Below are 19,476 nucleotides of genomic sequence, written 5' to 3' on the forward strand. Positions count from 1 at the left end.
AAAGTTCTGCCGAAATCACATAGGTCGTCATGTTACAATTTAAGTCAATAAAGGCCTCCTACTGGAGCGAAACTGAATGCTTTGACGGTCGCCGCTCGGCCCCACAACCGTCCAGAGACTTGGGGACGACCTCCCCTGAAAGGGGAATTCACAACGATCAAGTGTGTCGAACGTCAGCCCACTAGCTCAAACTTAAGGGTTCAAAAGTTCTGCCGAAATCACATAGGTCGTCATGTTACAATTTAGTCAATAAAGGCCTACTACTGGAGTGAAACGGAATGCTTTGACTCTCGCCTTTCGGCCACACGACCTCCGACAGGCTTGGAAGAGACCTCATCTGAAAGTTGGATTCACATCGATCGAGTGTGTTGAACGTCAGCCCACTATGTCAAACCTAAGGGTTCAAAAGTTCTGCCGAAATCACATAGGTCGTCATATTACAATTTAGTCAATAAAGGCCGACTACTGGAGCGAAACTAAATGCTTTGACGGTCGCCGCTCGGCCCCACAACCGTCCAGAGACTTGGGGAAGACCTCCCCTGAAAGGTGGATTCACAACCCTTAAGTTTGAGCTAGCGGGCTGATGTTCGACACACTCTATCGTTGTGAATCCACCTTTCGGATGAGGTCTCTTCCAAGCCTCTCGGAGGTCGTGCGGCCGAAAGGTGAGCGTCAAAGCATTCCGTTTCGCTTCAGAAGTAGGCCTTTATTGACTAAATTGTAACATGACGACCTATGTGATTTCGACAGAACTTTTGAACCCTTAGGTTTGAGTTAGTGGGCTGACTTTCGACACACTCAATCGTTGGGAATCCACCTTTCAGATGAGGTCTTTTCCAAGCCTCTCGGAGGTCGAGCGGCCGAAAGGCGACCGTCAAAGCATTCAGTTTCGCTCCAGTAGTAGCCCTTTATTGACTAAATTGTAACATGACGACCTATGTAATTTCGGCAGAACTTTTGAACCCTTTAGTTTGAGCTAGTGGGCTGACGTTCGACACACTCGATTGTTTTGAATCCACTTTTCAGGGGACGTCTCCCCCAAGTTTCTCGACGGTTGTGGGGCCGATCGGCGACCGTCAAAGCATTCAGTTTCGCTCCAGTAGTAGGCCTTTATTGACTAAATTGTAACATGACGACCTATGTGATTTCGGCAGAACTTTTGAACCCTTAAGTTTGAGATAGTGGGCTAACGTTCGACACACTTGATCGTTGTGAATCCACCTTTCAGGGGAGGCCTCTCCCAAGCCTCTTGGAGGTCGTGGGGCCGAGCGACGAGCGTAAAAGCCCTCAGTTTCGCTCCAGTAGTAGGCCTTCGTGCCGTTCTTGTACCATGACGACCTCTATGACTTTGGCACGACTTTAGGTCCCTTAATTTCAGGCTAGCGGACTAGGAATTCACACAGAAAATCCTTGGCAATCCATCTTTGAGATAAGGTCTCTTCCAAGCCTCTCAGAGGTCGTGCCGCCGAAAGGCGAGCGTCAAAGCATTCCGTTTCGCTCCAGTAGTAGGCGTTTATTGATTAAATTGTAACATGACAACCTATGTGATTTTGACAAAACTTTTGAACCCTTAAGTTTGAGCTAGTTGGCTGACCTTCGACATACCCGATCGTTGTGAATCCACCTTACAGGGGAGATCGCCTCCAAGTCTCTGGATGGTTGTGGGGCCGACGGCGACAGTCAAAGCATTCAGTTTCGCTCCAGTCGTAGGCCTTTATTGACTATATTGTAACATAACGACCTATGTGATTTTGGCAGAACTTTTGAACCCTTATATTTGAGCTAGTGGGCTGACGTTCGACACACTCGATCGTTGTGAATCCACCTTTAAGATGAGGTCTCTTCCAAGCCTCTCGGAGGTTGTACGGCCGAAAGGCTAGCGTCAAAGCATTCCGTTTCTCTCCAGTACTAAGCCTTTATTGACTAAATTGTAACATGACGACCTCTGTGATTTTGGCACGACCTTCGGTCGCTTTGGTTCAAGCTATTGGGCTAGGAATTGACACAGACGATCCTTGGGAATACAGCTTTCAGGTGAGGCCTCTTCCAAGCCTCTCGGAGGTCGTGGGGCCGAACGGCGAGCGTCAAAGCACTCGGTTTTGCTCCAGTAGTAGGCCTTTATTGACTAGATTTTAACATGATGACCTATGTGATTTTGGCAATGTCCTTTGGGTGCCTAAGCTCAAGGTAGTGGGCTGAAACTTCACACACACGATTATTGGGAATCCAGCTTTCAGGGGAAGCCTCCCCCGAGTCTCTGGACGGTTGTGGGGCCGAGCGGCGAGCGTTAAAGCATTCAGTTTCGCTCCAGTATTTGGCCTTCATGCCATTCTTGTACCATGACGACCACTATGACTTTGGCACGACTTTAGGTTACTAGTTGTCTGGTAATGTCGGTACATTTTGTTTTTGACAATTGTGCAAAAGATGCAGAGTCCTCTCGCACTTAGATCAGTTCGAATGACTAATATTGCAATAGTCCGGTGCAATGACCATTGTGCAAAGGGCGCCAAGACTTCAAGGAGTGTATGCGGTTTAAAGTGACAAGTAGTGCGATAATCTGGGACAATGTTGATTGTGCAAATGTTGCAAATACTCTTCAATCAGTGTGAAAATGGAGCAGATGCTACTCTGGCATGAGTGGCCAGTATTGGTCAACACCAGATATGCAAATAGTGCAGCGTGGCAAGACTACTCCAGTGACTGCACGATGTATAATAATAATAATGTATAATTGGCCCCACAGAAATGTGACAATGAACTCAAGTCAAAAAATTGCCAGCATGTTGTAATGGAATTATAGGTTCGTTGTTTAAGAAGTTGGAAGAGGGAAGAAGCTGTTGGAATGTCTGCGAGTTCAAGTTTGCATTGTCTGCGAGTTCGAGTTTGCATTGATCGGTAGCGCCTACCTGTGGGAAGGAGTTTGCATTGATCGGTAGCGCCTACCTGTGGGAAGGAGCTGCAAGAGCTGGTGACCGGGATGTGGAGGGTCCGAGAGGATTTTGCACGCTCCTTTCTTAGTTCTGGCAGCGTGCAAGTCCTCAAGGGTGCGTAGGGGGCTACCGACAATCCTTTCAGCAGTTTTGATTTCCGTTGCAGTCGGGTTTGTCCTTTTTTGTAGCAGCACCAAACCAGACTGTGATGGAAGAACACAGGACTGTTCGATGACCGCTGTGTAGAACTGCCTCAGCAGTTCCTGTGGCAGGCCGTTTTTTCTCAGAAGCCGCAGGAAGTACATCCTCTGCTGGGCCTTTTTGAGGACGGAGTTGATGTTGTTTCGCCCACTTCAGGTCCTGAGAGACTGTAATTCCCAGGAACTTGAAGGTCTCGACGGTTGACACAAGGCAGCTGGACAACGTGAGGGGCAGCTGTGGCGAAGTATGCCTCCTAAAGTCCACGATCATCTCTACAGTCTTGAGCGTGTTCAGCTCCAGGTTGTGTCGGCCGCACCACAGCTCCAGCCGCTCCACCTCCTGTCGATATGCAGACTCGTCACTGTCCTTGATGAGGCCGATGACAGTGGTGTCATCTGCAAACTTCAGGAGTTTGACAGCCGGGTACGCTGAGGTGCAGTCGTTTGTGTCGAGAGAGAAGAGCAGCGGAGAAACGACACAACCTTGGGGCGCCCCAGTGCTGATGCTGCGTGTGGATGAGCTGGTCTCTCCCAGCCTCACCTGCTGTGTCCTTCCCGTCAGGAAGCTGTAAATCCACTGGCAGATGGCAGGTGAGACGCTGAGCTGGAGAAACTTGAATGAAAGGAGTTCAGGGATGATGGTGTTGAACGCTGAGCTGTAGTCCACGAACAGGATCTTCGCATAGGTCCCTGCACTGTCAAGGTTTTCTAGGATGAAGTGCAGTCCCATGTTGACTGCATCATCCGCAGACCTGTTTGCTCGGTAGGCAAACTGCAGGGGGTCCAGCAGGGGACCTGTGACGCTCTTGAGGTGGTCCAACACGAGACGTTCAAAGGACTTCATAACCACAGATGTCAAAGCGACAGGCCTGGAGTCATTTAGACCCGAGATTGCAGGTTTCTTGGGGACTGAAATGATGGTGGAGCGTTTGAAACAGGATGGTACTTCGCACAGTTCCAGAGATCTATTGAAGATCTGAGCGAAGACTGGCGCGAGCTGGTCCGCGCAGACTTTGAGGCAGGATGGGGACACATGGTCTGGTCCTGCCGCTTTGTTAATCTTTTGTTGTTTGAAGATGCGTCTCACATCCTGTTCGTGGATGGTAAACGCAGAAGTCAGAGGTGTGATTGTGGTCGGTGGTGCGGCTGGGTGGGTGTGGGGTTGAAAATATCCTTTTCTAATCTGCAGTAGAAGGTATTCAAGTCGCTTGTAATTAGTCAGCGATTGGAATGCATGCCAGACTGATTTAGAGTCGTTAGCGCTAAACTGTTTTTCCAACTTTGCTGCATAGTTCCTCTTTGCAAATGTTAATTTCTTTCGGCAGCTGCTTAAGTTTGGCAGTGAACCACAGCTTGTTGTTGTTGAAAGTGCGAAATGACTTTGTTGGTACACAAACCTCTTCACAGAAACTGATATAGGATGTGACAGTGTCCGTATATTCATCCAGGCTGTCAGCTGAATTTTCAAAGACACTCCAGTCTGTGCAGTCTAAACAGCTTTGAAGTTCCATCTTTGCTTCATTGGTCCACTTTTTCACTTTTTTCACTGTAGACTTCGCGCATTTAAGTTCTTGCCTGTACGTCGGTATTAAGTGAATTAAGCAATGATCAGACAAGCCCAGGGCGGCACGAGGTATAGCGCGGAATGCGTTTTTTAGCGTAGTATAGCAGTGGTCTAAAATGTTATTTTCCCTGGTCAGACAGTCGATCTGCTGCTTGTATTTAGGTAGTTCGTGGTTGAGTTTAGCTTTGTTAACGTCCCCGAGAATAATGAGGGGTGAGTCCGGGTGTTTTTTTTTTTCAATTTTAGCAGTTCGTGTTAGCTTGAGGCGGGATGTACGCGCCAGCGAGAATGAATGATGCGAATTCACGCGGCGAGTAGAATGGCTTACAGTTCAAAAACAGCGATTCCTGCAGTGTGTGCTGAGCTCCGTGACGTCTGAACACCATTTTTCGTTGATATAGAAGCATATCCCGCTGCCTTGTTTTCCCCGCCTTTTGTCATTGACCGCAAATTGGACTTACGTGCGTGGAACACAATTTAGGCAGGCTGGTCGATCTCCAGGATGTTTGGCTGGTCCGGTCCGCACGGGGGAGGAGGTGGATTTGGTGAAAAAAGGAGGAAAAAAAAAAAAGCAGGAAAAAAAAAGTTCCCAGGCAGGGTGGCCGGAGCCCGTATGTCGTTGTTCGCGAGATGTTTGGAGCGGACGTGTGCTGCCCGCTTCCTTCCCAAAGGAGTTCGCCCGGGCACCCAAAAGGGTAGCTCGGAGCGCTGGCAGGATGCCCTGCGGTGAGGAAGGGTCCAATGTGTCCTCACCACCTCGTGGTGCGCGGTGGGGCTTACTGGCTGAGCCAGTCTTCGGCAAGTTTCGTCTTGGCAAATCAACTGCTTATTGTTCAATACAACATTTCATATGGTTTGGCTTCAAAACAAGAAAACAAGTTATCAAACTCTGGACCTGTTATGTTGACACAATGACACAGTCATTAAGGCATCCATCCATCCATCTATCCATTTTCTGAGCCACTTCTCCTCACTCGGGTCGCGGGCGTGCTGGAGCCTATCCCAGCTGTCATCGGGCAGGAGGCGGGGTACACCCTGAACTGGTTGCCAGCCAATCGCAGGGCACATAGAAACAAACAACCATTCGCACTCACAGTCATGCCTACGGGCAATTTAGAGTCTCCAATTAATGCATGTTTTTGGGATGTGGGAGGAAACCGGAGTGCCCGGAGAAAACCCACGCAGGCACGAGGAGAACATGCAAACCCACACAGGCGGGGACGGGGATTGAACCCCACTCCTCAGAACTGTGAGGCTGACGCTCTAACCAGTCGGCCACCGTGCCGCCAGTCATTAAGGCATACATTTCAAATATTTCTGCACAGTTCCTAAAATATCCAAACAGACATTTATCTTCCGTTAAAAAAAAAAACTTTGAATGGCAGTCCACAGATTTGCAGTAACTCTCACCCACCAGTGGGTTCCGTCCGCATTCCAGCAATGTTCCCAGTGGAGAGAGGATCTCCCAACCTTTGGTCGCTATCTCAGTTCTGCACATCAAAGGGTCTTTGTTGGATGGAAACCCAGATTTGTCAGGGAGCTGTTAATTAGTTTAAGGTCCAGGTGAGATAAATTAGGCATCCTTGTGGCTGTCTTCCACAGTGGGGCGGCTTGGAAGAATGCAGTTTATCAAGTTGTTGTTGTTGTGGTTGGGGGGGGGGGGGGGGGGGGTTGCCAGTGGCACCTTGTCACTACAAGAAAAGAAAACAACTTCACCAATACCCTCTTCGGTTTGAGTACATGATTCATTTTGCTCTTATTCCTCTCTGGCCACATTTGCCATGTTTTTTCACCTATGTATCTCAAAGTTTTGCACTTACAGATCATTAGATGGTAGTATACTGGCCAAATCTGTCACACAGTGACTGCCCTTAAGCACCCTGGATCTAACGTTATGGTTGCATCGTACTGTAGTATATTTCAATAGTACCGCAGTCTGAGTTCCTTTGCGAGGGCCAAATGTTTCATGCCAGCTAGAAGGTGAGCGTTTCCTCACTGTTTGAATCTGGCGGCCACGCGGCGCTCGCACGAGTGGCTTGCGTGCGACATTGAAACGGCTGATGTAGGTGTGCCTGTGTATCTCGGTTGGCGGGGGTGTTTGAAGGCGTCGCCTACATTTGTTGTTCTTTTTTTGTTTTAAGAACACATGGAGGGGATGGCCCTCTCGGATGAATGAGACACACGATGATGTCAAATGAGAGTTTCAAAGTGAAACTAAGTGGTAATAGTAGGATGCTCGACTTGGGGCATGCACTTGGCTTCAGAACGGATGCATTCATGTGAATGTCTGAGCTCGCATACCCGCGTGATGTCAGTCAGGCCGTATATTAACAAGGCACGTCACCATGTGAGTACGATAGCCCATAGTCTTTAGTTACCGATTGAACACAACCTGGCCAGGTTACCCTCTAGCAGAGTGTGAAAGCGTGGCCTGAGAGAAGGGACGTTGGCGGTCCATGTGATGCCGCCAAAGCTAGCAGACGCAGCTATTGGCATTAAGTGATCACACACAGCTCTCTCGTGGGAAGATGAGGGGACATATTCATATTTAAGGCGGGGCCGACGTAGATTTATTCCTTTGTTGTGAATTTGAGGGTTCGACTCCTTGTCGGTATTCAGTTACACTAATCCGAGGCCGGGCGTCGTCAAGTGTGAGCAAATTAAGTAACAGACCAGGTGAGCTCTATTTGGGAACAGAAGAGACTCGCATGAGATCTGGGAAAGACCCGTGGACTAAGTGTGAATGATCCGAATATTCTGTGTGATACGACCTACTAATTGTGTACACAATATAAAGAAAACCCAAGAACTATAATAAATACAATTATATTAATATATATGTAAATATCTATAAAGTGCTCTAAAGGGTACCCATTATCTTTATAGCATATATAAATAAGGTATACGTATTGTGTGTGTATACATAGGTAGGCACGCGATATTCCGGGTGATAAATTAAAATAATAGACAATGCGTGTGCCGGGCGGACGTGATCACGTTGCGTCGTGACGTTCTACTTCTGGGTTAACGGAGCGGGCCAGCTGGCCCGGGGAAGCAGCCTAGAAACTGTACCGGATGTTTTTGTTGTCAGAAAATGCTTCACTGCATGAATAAAGGAGGCTGTTGAATATGTGGAGTCGCGGATGTGTTATGGCGCCGTTAAAACCTGATCGGAGAGGACCACTGCAAATAGAAGCGGTTCTGGCCCGCTTCGGGCTGCACGCGGAGTTTGAATGAATGGCGTGCAAAGTGCTGTCTGGGATGGTATGGTATGAACATGATGTGAATAGTAAGAAGTGGATGAGAGTGTATTTTAGTATGTTACGAGTGAATCACGAGGTGTGTATATGCAGGATTTTATTAAGTGTGTGCGGAGAGACGGCAGTAGCAGCTATAAATGTTTTCAACTGGTGGTATGGATGTGGCTAAAAGTGCATGTAAAGGGGGAATTTGCTTGGTGTAAAGGACTTTTTGAAGGTCCGAAAGGGGGAATGCAAAAGACAATAGTCAGGGGTTACAGAATTACTTTAAGGTAGTGCCGAAGGGATTGACATTAAAACACACAGAAGTTTAATATCCGACTTGTGTGATGACAATGACGTTAGAAAGTTTGTAAAGGGCTTTGCGGTGAGTTCAGTTTAGTAGTGATAAATTGAGAAATGATTGGTAATGTAAATTGGATTGGGGACATTTATTGCTTAGAGAGCACTTGAGATGATAGAGGATCGTGAGAAGTAAACTAACTCTTACGGTGGCGCTGTTCTTGCTTGTTCCTAGAAGAGGAGCTTTGACATGTTGCAAAATAAAAAAAATGTGTTAACTTGCGCATCAGAGGGAGTCATTTTTCGTGTTACGGAGTGACACACAAGTAAGGCTGGAAGACTGTAATGAAGGATAATAAAGCAAGGTAATGAGGGAAGAGCATGTTTGGAAATATAAAAGCGCCTTCGGGATTATATTAGGATGTCTACCAGTCTATGAAAATTTGGGAATATAAAGAGAGTCGCTAATCATCGTCAGTAGATATACATGGACGTACCTGTTTGTGGCAAACCGGATTAAGAAATTTACGCAAGGGACACCAGTCGACTAAAGACATCCTAACAACATCAAATTGATACAGTGTAATGAATATTAACACAGTATGGTGAATGCAATCCTTTCCATTCACAGAAGTGGGCGGATGTGTCAAGTTGAGTTGCTATTTACTTAACAGAGGGACTTGTCAGGTAGGAAGGAAGGGAAAAACAATTGATGAGAATAAAGGGAGTTAAGGTGTTTATAATGACCAGCTACATACGCCTTGAGACAGTGCCTAATTTGCATCATGTACAAGGGAAATTATGTGGAGTACATGTCTTTGAGAACGACTAATTTGGTATGAGGGTTAATCTGTTTGATTGTCGCCCCAGATTCAACCTTAGAGCAGGGAGGACAAAGAGGATTTTTCCATCTGTCTGGCAAATAAGTTTACGGAGGTTTATTTATTTGCATTCTGTCTCCTAAATCAGGCTGATACCATAATTTGGGGACAAGCGGACAGATACTTTTTGAGCAAAAGGGACAAATTTATCAGGGTTCGTATTCTTAGATTTCGAAAAACTTAAATCGGTAGGGTTGGGCCAGGCCTGTATTTGAGCAAACCCGATTCGGTTAGGAGGTTGTGGAGGAAAATATATTTGTTGGGATTAGATAGTCTCCAAATTCTGAACATCCATTTGTCTAGCAGTCCACTGTCTAGCAGTCCACTGTGAGGCTGACGCTCTAACCAGTCGGGCACTGTGCCGCCTATGACAAACCCAATAATAAACAATTTTGAATCATTAACTCGTGTCAAAAGGAGTACAGATAATGATCAAAATTGTGGGCATGGCCTCCAAACGCGGCAAAAAGGTTTAATATTTTGTGCCCCCCCAAAATCAAGCTGCTTTAATCATAATTCCATATGCGGCTCTCACCAATGATGTTCAAGAGAATGGGCAGAATTGGGGATTTAGATATGACTGGTATGCAACTATAGGCTTTGAATGGGAACACCTTATTGGTGAAACAGGTTATGATTGGTCCAGTTGGTCAAAAAGAACAGCAAAAGAACATAGAAAGAAATTTAACCTAAGCAAAACGGTCCATAGTTTAATATTGAAATACGAATCAAATCACCCAAAAGATCACCACTTCCAAGTAGCATTGTGTTATGGGAACCATGTTAAACCAAAAATGCCATTAAAAACTTCAAATAAAGGTGGACAAATTTTAATGGTTAACAACATAACTACTGATGATTGGTTCCTTGTTGTCACAGGAGTTTCAGGACAAAATAACAATTGGTTACTATTGATGGAACAAGCAGCAAATGTAGCGAGAAAAGATTGTGTTGTTTGCATGGGTCCCAGGCCTTTGTTGCGCATAGTTCCGGCATAATTATCACAAGATTGTATTATTCCATTTGCACACTGATTGAGGAGCATCTGCAACATTTGCACAACCATTGTCCCAGATTATCGCACTACTCGTCACTTTAAACCGCATACACTCCTTGAAGTCTCAGCGCCCTTTGCACAATGGTCATTGCACCAGACTATTGCGATATTAGTCATTCAAACTGCTGCTAGAGGACTGCATCTTTTTGCACAATTGTTTTTTGTCAATGTCTTTATTTCTCCAAAGTGTTCTGTAAATTGACTGTCTGTTGTACTAGAGCGGCTCCAACTACCGGAGACAAATTCCTTGTGTGTTTTGGACATACTTGACAAAAAAGAGATTTATCCTGGCAGAGGAAAAATTATCCAACATAAAACATACATCGACGCCATAGGTGTTCCTCGTGGGGTTCCTAATCAATACAAATTAGCTGACCAAGTTGCAGGAGGATTTGAATACTTCATATGCTGTTGGTGTACGATTAATAAAAATGTTGATGGGATAAACTATATCCACTTCAATGTACAGAGATTAGGAAATTGCACTCAGAGTGGGCTGGAAGATGTAAATCATGGGATCCTATATATCCCGTAACAGAAGCAGATAAAAACAAACCGATGTTTTCTACTTTAGTAGCACCAAATAATTTCACTTGTATAAACATGATTAGTAAAGGGAAAAAATTAGGACCACTGAACGACACACAGTGTAAAGTAATCTTAAAAGTCGGACCAAATTTTGTGCCAGTGTCACGGAGCGACATCTGGTGGTGGTGCGGAGATGATAGACTGTTTGATAGATTACCTAAAGATATATCTAGATTATGCGCTATCACTTTGATATTGCATGTGTCAGTATACCCTATGCCTGTTCAAGATTTAATGGAAAGGGCACTAATGTTTTTGTCCAATCTAGAACATATACAAAAAAGAGATTTGTCCTGGCAGGGGCAAAATAATCCAACATACATCGACGCCATAAGTGGTCCTCGTGGGGTGGCGAATCAATACAAATTGGCTGACCAAGTTGCAGGAGGATTTGAGTCTTTCATATGCTGGTGGTGTACGATTAATAAAAATGTTGATGGGATAAACTACATCCACTTCAATGTACAGAGATTAGGAAATTGGACTCAGAGTGGGTTGAAAGCTGTGCACGAGCAGCTCAAGGACGTTCCAAAGACCGCACAGCTGTCGACATGCTCCTCGCAAGAGATGGAGGTGTTTGCGGTATGTTTGGAGAACAAACAATACTGCTTCAGATGGCAGCTTGACCAGAGCCATCGATGGTCTACGGACCCTCAATCAACACTCCTTGTGGGACAGCTCGGATGGACGTTTTTGGTAAATATAAAACCCTAATTTCACCAATATTGATATCAATTGCTGTTTTTGCAGCCATTCTGACATTATGTGGATGTTGTTGTATCCCATGCATTCGGGCATTAATCAGTAAATTAATCACCACAGCCATAACCCCCATGGAGAAATCATATGGAGCTGATGTATCCATTACTGTATGATGATAATGATGATTATGATGATAATGATGATTTTGCTTTAACTGATTTGTTTCCTGATACAGATGATTCCGATGTTTAAACTACAACATTCATATATGACAAGTTTACTCTGAGTGTAAATGTATTTGTTTCATAAAAATGATTCTACAGTTAAAAATCGAAATGAAGTGACTGTAAAATGATATGAGAATTTGTGCAAATACATGATAAACAGGAGGGAAATGTTAGATAAATCGTAGAAGTTATCATTTATTTGCTTAGCTTGCATTAGTATAATGGACAATTTTAGATGTCTCACCTTCAAAAAGAAGACTCAGCATCATCCGATGGAAGGACGCCTGGACCAAGGACGTGATCGGATGTGGTCGGGTCGTGACAGGTGTACGTTCAATATTATGTGTTGTGTCTTATTACTTAGAGTACTATGTCTGGGAAAAACCCTCTTATTATCAAATATGTGTCGTGTCTTATTGTTTAGAATACTATGTCTGGGAAAAACCCTCTTATTATCAAATATTTTGTGTTGTGTCTTATTGCTTAGAACATTATGATTTGTAAATCCCTCCTATTTCAAATAAATGCAGGAGCGAGGGGGGGGGGGGGGGGGATTGTTGAGAGCGTGTTGAGAGACTGTGATCTGAACAATCTCCCATACGCCCTCCTCATGAGAAAAAGAAACCAGCGTCTTCATTCCTTTTGTGTCTATTATAATGTTGGGTAAGATAAATCTAACAGTGGTGTAGACAGTGAGAGCTGGAAAGAAAAAAGAGGAGCTGAATGGTCCTGTGTCTCAACGTTTACCAAGTGGATTGGAATAATATGATGAAAAGTCTGTTTCAGTGGGGGACAAAGTGGACACGACTAGAAGCCATCAAGGATGCTGTGTGGCTGAGGTCAGAGTCGGTCGGGTTTCAGTGGCTCGTTGGAAAATGGTGGGGACACACTTGAGGTAATTTGGTTATTGGTATTAAGCAGGTCACCTGCCCTTGAACAGAAATAAAGGGCAAAGGCTATAAAGTACATATATTTAGGAGTTTTCAGTATAAGGATGGTTATGTTTTACTTAGAGTCAGACGTCTCCCTTGTCAGTGGGGTTTGTAGAGTCACTCGAAAGGATTGTGGGACAAATTATGGCAAGAAATATTTTTGCCATTATGGGAGTATGAGGTCATGCAGTCCTCACATGGGCTTCTACTTCAAAATTTGTAGTAAACTTCGGTAGGGGTTGGAAGAGAGAGGTCAGAAAGGGGAAAACCTCCTACTTGATTTCCCCTACCATTTGTCAAAGATTTTGCTAGTAGTTTTGTTAGAAAATGCCTCACTAAGCATCCTACGTCGCACATGTAAATATAGATGGACCAAAAACATCTACTGTACCTCTATTGCTGGCTGACTAGGAGAACCTTAATACAAAAGTTGTCGAGTTATGTAGAGGTGTGGTATTAGGGCCTTTTTGGGGTCAACCCTCCTGACTTTGTGCTGGAGTAATAAAAAGTGGGATACAAGGGGGGTGGTATTGCAAGGCCAGGGAGAGATCTACAATGGGATCGATTAATTAATGCAATGGATAGAGGTAGTGTAATATAGATAATAGATGTAATATTGGGAATTAGGGGACGTGGGCAAACAGTTAGTTACAGCATATTAGCGAAAGCAATGAAGGACACCTGTAGACTTGTAAAGGTACATGGGGAAAATTATGCGCAGTGACATGTGGTTAGTTGGGCGACATGCAAGCAAGCCACTTCTTTTATACTTCGATAGTTATAATAAGGAATCATTCGGTACCAGAGCTATTTTTAAATTGTCAATCAAGCAGGAATATTGCGTTACTGAGGAGGAAGACCTAGTGTAGTGAGTGTGCTATTTATTTCAAACCTATCAACTTTCAAACACTAGTTACGTGATTGCAGGGCATGAGTCAACTGTTTGCCCAAACAGGAAGGAGGGAAGTTGGATATTAATTGCGTTAAAGAAGCCTCAGGTGGCTGTACAAGTTTCATAACTCGCAAATTACAGATTTAGATCCGCTAATTGGGTAAGCACACAAATGCTTCCAAATGGGTTGGTTGGGAGTTGCGAGTCAACCAATATGTATTCTGTGTTCAGTTTTGTCTGTGGGGTGTGTAAGTGGGAATGGACATCTACTCCTGGGTCCAGGTCAATGTTATTGTCTGAGAAGTCTCGATTGTCATGTCGTGTTAAATGTTTTGTGTTAAATGTTTATGTTTTGTGTTAAATGTTTGTGTCGTGCTAATTAAAAGCATAAATGGAGCACCAATGGAGCCGGCTAACAGAAGTGATTGTAGGGATGTGATCACATGCAAGAGTAAGTCTCACCCATATCAAATATAGCATCCCAAGATGTTGGGAGCCGGAGGTCACTTTAAGTACTCTTGTAGCATGACCCTATATTAGGAATTCGAACCTTTAGTTCTGGCGTGATTGATGCACCACTGGGTCAAATTCACTCAGGTGGAGAAGGCTTCTATGCACTTTGTGGGGTCATTTGAGATGACGGTGTCATCAGATATGTTTATGACGACCGAGGACAGTGTGACTGACAAGTGGGTACGGTCTACACAGACTGTTGACTAACTGACCTTTGTGACTGTGTACATGATGATGAGGGGAAGACTGATTTGTGGACGTAACCTTATTTTTCAGGACGCCCAGGAGGATGCAGCGTGACAGTGTTGATGTATTGCATGTTGTTGGAGTGCTGACTTAACGCTGATTCTTATGTGATTCTTGGTCTATTGACATTGACACTTTTGTGAAATATGATTGATTGATTTATCGAAATAATATCAATGTTTGGTGACCATCGCCGACTTGTCCCTTCACTCGAGTATGTATGTAGGAATTATGGAGTCCACCCCCTTGGCAGGAGCATCTTTTGCGGAGGTGTGATTAATTTATTAAAGGACTTGTTTGCAGGACTGGGCCTCTGCGACGGGGAAGATGACCTGTTTTAATGTGGATGGTGTTTTGTATTCCTGTTGTTGTCTATTTGCTGGGCGAGTAGCCTCTAGGAACTTTGCTGTACTGACTCCCACCAGTAACATCTACTGTCGGGTGGACCAGGGACAGCTGTCGACGAAGTGTGCCCTCGGTAAAGTGGACACATTGATTCGTAATGTATCCGAACGGGAGGTTAGTATTCAAATTCCGAACTTTGATTCAATACTGTTATTGGAGGTTTCTGGTTTAAGCAGGTTCATCACAGGAAGTTGGATGGCGGAGAGAAGCTGTCTCCATGGGAGGACGGTGGATGGATGAAAGCTTAGGAAGATATGGTGCATGGATGACTGGTGGGATACAGAGTATGACCAATATCGGAATGTCTAATGCAATACTGTCGTGGAAGTTCACATGATAAGGTAGTAAGTACATTAGCGTCGCACTGACAGTGAGTATGATATGATTGAGGGGTAATGAGTAATAAGAAACATCTATTGACACCCCTGCAGAGGTTATAATTCTTCAAGTGGCAGATATATGGAAGTTGGCACTAACAATAAAGATAGAGTAACTATGGTATCATGAGCTATTAGAGTCTGGGGTCTAATATGGACTAGGTGACGCAATCGGGTCCGAACTAGGGTCTATAAGATGTACGGGACTGAAAGGCGAACGGTGTGAAAATTAAGGCAAATTTAAGTTACAGTACGATTGAGGGGTAAAACTTTGCAAGCCGCTGCGGGTTGTTAGGGGAGCGTGCCAATACTCCACTGGATTGGGGCGAAATCAGGAGGTTATCATAAGGGCACCCCCGGACCTTTTTTAAAGCGAAAAAATTGTGAAAGAATATGGATTTGGGTATCATATGGGCTGGAACAAATTGACTATATTATAGGCAGATGGCAGAACGGTGGAAGACAGGTTAGAGCGTCTGCCTCACAGACTGAGGACCGGGGTTCAATCCCCAGCCCCGGCTGTGTGGAGTTTGCATGTTCTCCCCGTGCCTGCGTTGGTTTTCTCCGGGCACTCCGGTTTCCTCCCACATCCCACAAAACATGCATGGTAGGTTAATTGAAGACTTGAAAGTGCCCGTAGGTGTGAATGTGAGTGTGAATGGTTGTGTGTTTCTATGTGCCCTCCGATTGGCTGGCAACCAGTTCAAGGTGTGCCCCGCCTCCTGCCCGATGATAGCTGGGATAGGCTCCAGCACTCCCGTGACCCTTGTGAGGATAAGTGGCTCAGAAAATTGATGGATGGCTAGGTAGATGCACAATATGTCTGAAAGACCATGTCAGGAGAGGGGTGATGACTGACACATCCAGGTTACATTCCAACACCCAATGGGCAAATGCGGGAACTAGTTGTGGACTTTTGTTGATATAGTAAAACCAATTGAAGGGAACTCCATTTGACTACCATTTGGGTGTCCACAATATGTTACTGATCTTTGTAAACAAGGTGCCGAGTGGAAAGATAATCATGGGAAAAACTTTATCTGCCAAGGTTAACTTTAGACGATAATTTCTTGTTGTGTAATGCTGTGAGGAGGGTTATGGTCAAAGGTGACTGTGCACTAGTCATGCAGTGTGTTCAAACCACAGACTGGGGACCATATACAGGTTCTTGTATCAGACCGTTATCGAATAGTCGAGGTGACCTTACTAAATGGTTAAAGCTAACCTATACTACCCATTTAGTCAACATGGTAGAAGACAAAGGACGAGTTAGAGCCCCTTCTAATGGGATAACTAGGAAATATCGTTTCCTCTAAAGGCAGTAGACGGAATAAAGATCCCGTAAAGTCTGATGTTAAAAGGAAAACTGCTGCTCTGACCTCTCAAGGTGAACACACAGCCGGCATGAAATCTGAGACCAGGCTAGGTGCGGGTGAAAGGGACAAGGACTATTTTTCGGGCCAGTGGGGTCACAAGAAGGAGTAAAGTGATTTAGGGGATTTAAATAACCATCAAGCTAAATGTAAGGCATTGGAGTTTTCCATGGTATGGAGTGACATTTTTGGCTGATCACACTGATAATATAACGTACACTTTGCAGGGTTTTGCTCATAAAACGATTAAGGGATTCGAGCTTTCGTCAAATACACAGAGAAGCTATCGACTAACTTTGCTCAGACACGCCATATCGTGTCTGGACTACATTTTGGCCAGGCAAGGTGGTTTGTGTGTTTCTCTGAATTTGACAGGAGATACTTGTTGCACTGTGATACCAGACAAGTCAGATAATACCACCAGCGTAGTGGAAGCGTTAAAGGTCATTAGAGATGCTTTTGGCCCTTCTGCTGAAGCAGGCTGCTCAGCCAATACCTGGTTACAGGACAGGTTTGGGCCTATGGGTGCATTATTAGTTCAAATTTTGGCAGGGCTTGTATTGGCTTTGTGTGTGATGATTTGCTTCTGCACCTTGCTGCTCACGTTTGCAAAGGACATAATCCTTAGGTGGGTTGGTGTTGTAATGCCGGGAGACAAACTACAATTGCCAGTATTAAAGGGGGGTGAGACTAATGGTGACGTGGTATCAATGGAGTCCACGGTACTAGATGCATATCTAATGGGAACTTTTGTGGATGGTTTTTAAGTGGAAGTTAGGTCATTTTCTTTACCCAGATTCCTTCATGCTATTGTGTTTCAAAAAATAATATTCAGCGGTGGTACGCGCAGGAGTCTTGTCCACAGTAGTTTGGAGGCATAAAGCGATGCAAGGGGAGTATTAGCACTTACGGATTAAACGACTCCCCCAACTGTGTCTGCTCCAGGTCTGTGGACATGACTGCCCTCCATATGTTGTATTGTTAGTTATCCATTTGACAATTTGTTGTATTATGTTTGATTTCGTTGCAAAATACTGGCAGATGTTTTTGTTTTTCCAGGAGTGTCCTGGAGCTGTGTGGGGTCCCGCTTGTAGAAACCTGGATTCTGGGACTTGTTCATGGACTGTGATTGTGGACAGCAGGCCCTGGGTGGAAGGGTTCTGAATTTCTTCATCAATGTCACGAATTGTAGACCATATGGAGGGAGACCACCTTTATGATTTTTTCCATTTTCATTTCTGTGTATTTTGATATGTTTGCTTCCACAGTTCTTTTTTTTTGTGGTTTACTCTGTTTTTGTTCATTTATTTCGATTATTGTATTATTCTGTTGTGTATGTTTTGTCATCCGGGTCAGGGTCCCCTTGGGTGATTTGCTATAAGGGGCTCTGAAGGAGGCTTAATATGGCTCTCTCTCTTTTCCTCGTCTCTTAAGCGAAAGGTTTTTCGACTGAGAGCCGCGAATCCTTGGCACTCCCATGAGGCTGCACGTAAAAATGCATAAATTTAGGATTGGCGAGCGTCGTGTCGTTATTGTTCGCGGGAAGGAGATTTGGTTTATTTGGCTGTTTTGTACTCACGTGTGACCTCAGGAGGCGACGAGGGGACGCAGGGAGTGATTCAGCCTTATTAGGATAATTGTTTTTCCTAGTTAAAAGTAGATTCTTCCAAATTGTAGATAATAGGTTACCTTTTTGGGCTAACTTTGGTTTGTTGTTTCTTGCCAGGTGTCAGTTGCTGCTTTTAGGTCTTGTAATGAGTTTGGGGATCTCATTAAAGGGGAGAAAGCCATTCAAAAGAAACATCAAAAAGACAGATCACAGTTTGCAAATGCACACAGGGACAACTACCTTAATGACATGTCCTGTGGTCTGACGAAACTAAACTTGAACTGTTTGGCCATTACATTTGGAGGAAAAAGGGGGAAGCTTGCAAACCAGAGAACACCAGCCCAACTGTGAAATACAGGGGTGGCAGCATTATGTTGTGGGGTTGTTTTCTACAGGAGGGATTGGGGCACTTCACGAAATAGATGGCATCATTGGGAAACACATTATCATGATATACTAAAGCAACATCTCAAGATATCAGCCGGGAAGTTAAAGTTTGGGCGTATATGGGTCTTCAATAACCCGAAGCATACTGCCAAACTGCTTACAAAGTGGCTTAGGGATAACAAAGTCAATGTTTTGGAGTAGCCATCCACAGCCCTGATCTCAATCCTATTGAAAATGTATGGGTCGACCTGAAAAGGCGGGCTGCAAACTCAGCCTTGTGAGAAGCTTGTAGAAGTATATCCAAAAAGTTTGACCAAAGTCATAAAGCCCATAGTACCAATTATTAATTGAATGTATGTAAACTTCTGAAAAAGTAATGAAAATTTGTCAAAACAAATCTCACATGATTCTGGCATTTAGAAAATAAAAATATTTTTTGTAATCCTGATTGATAACAGGAAATGTTTAGTCTAATTTCATGTCAGACAGTGAGGGGGAAAACTTGTATTTTTATATACAGTCCCCTCCAAAAGTAGTGGAACTGCAAGGTTAATTCCTTTGTTTTTGTTGTATTCTGAAGACATTTGGGTTTTTTATGAATGAATATTAGACAAAAGTTAATTTCTAGATGTGTTAAACAACTCAGGACAGAGCACCTTTTGTTTGAACCCACACACTTTTCAAGTGAGCAAAATGATTGGAACAGACATTAATAAATAAATTAAAGTGATATATAATATATAATAAATAAAATAAATATAATATAATATATAATAAATTTATGTAAAGTGATAACATTTAATATTTGTTGACATAACCCTTACTTGCAATAACTGCATCAAGCCCGTGACCCATTGACTTCACCAGACTCTTCCATTCTTCATTTGAAATGCTTTTCCAGCCCTTTACTGCAGCCTCTTTCAGTTCTTGTTTGTTTCTGGGGGTTTCTCCCTTGAGTCTCCTCTTGAGGAGGTAAAATGCATGCTCCATTGGATTAAGGTCCAGTGATTAATTTGGCCAGTCTAAGACCTTCCACTTTTCCCCCTGA

Source organism: Phyllopteryx taeniolatus, chromosome 9 (genome assembly GCF_024500385.1).
Source record: "Phyllopteryx taeniolatus isolate TA_2022b chromosome 9, UOR_Ptae_1.2, whole genome shotgun sequence".
NCBI lineage: Eukaryota > Metazoa > Chordata > Actinopteri > Syngnathiformes > Syngnathidae > Phyllopteryx > Phyllopteryx taeniolatus.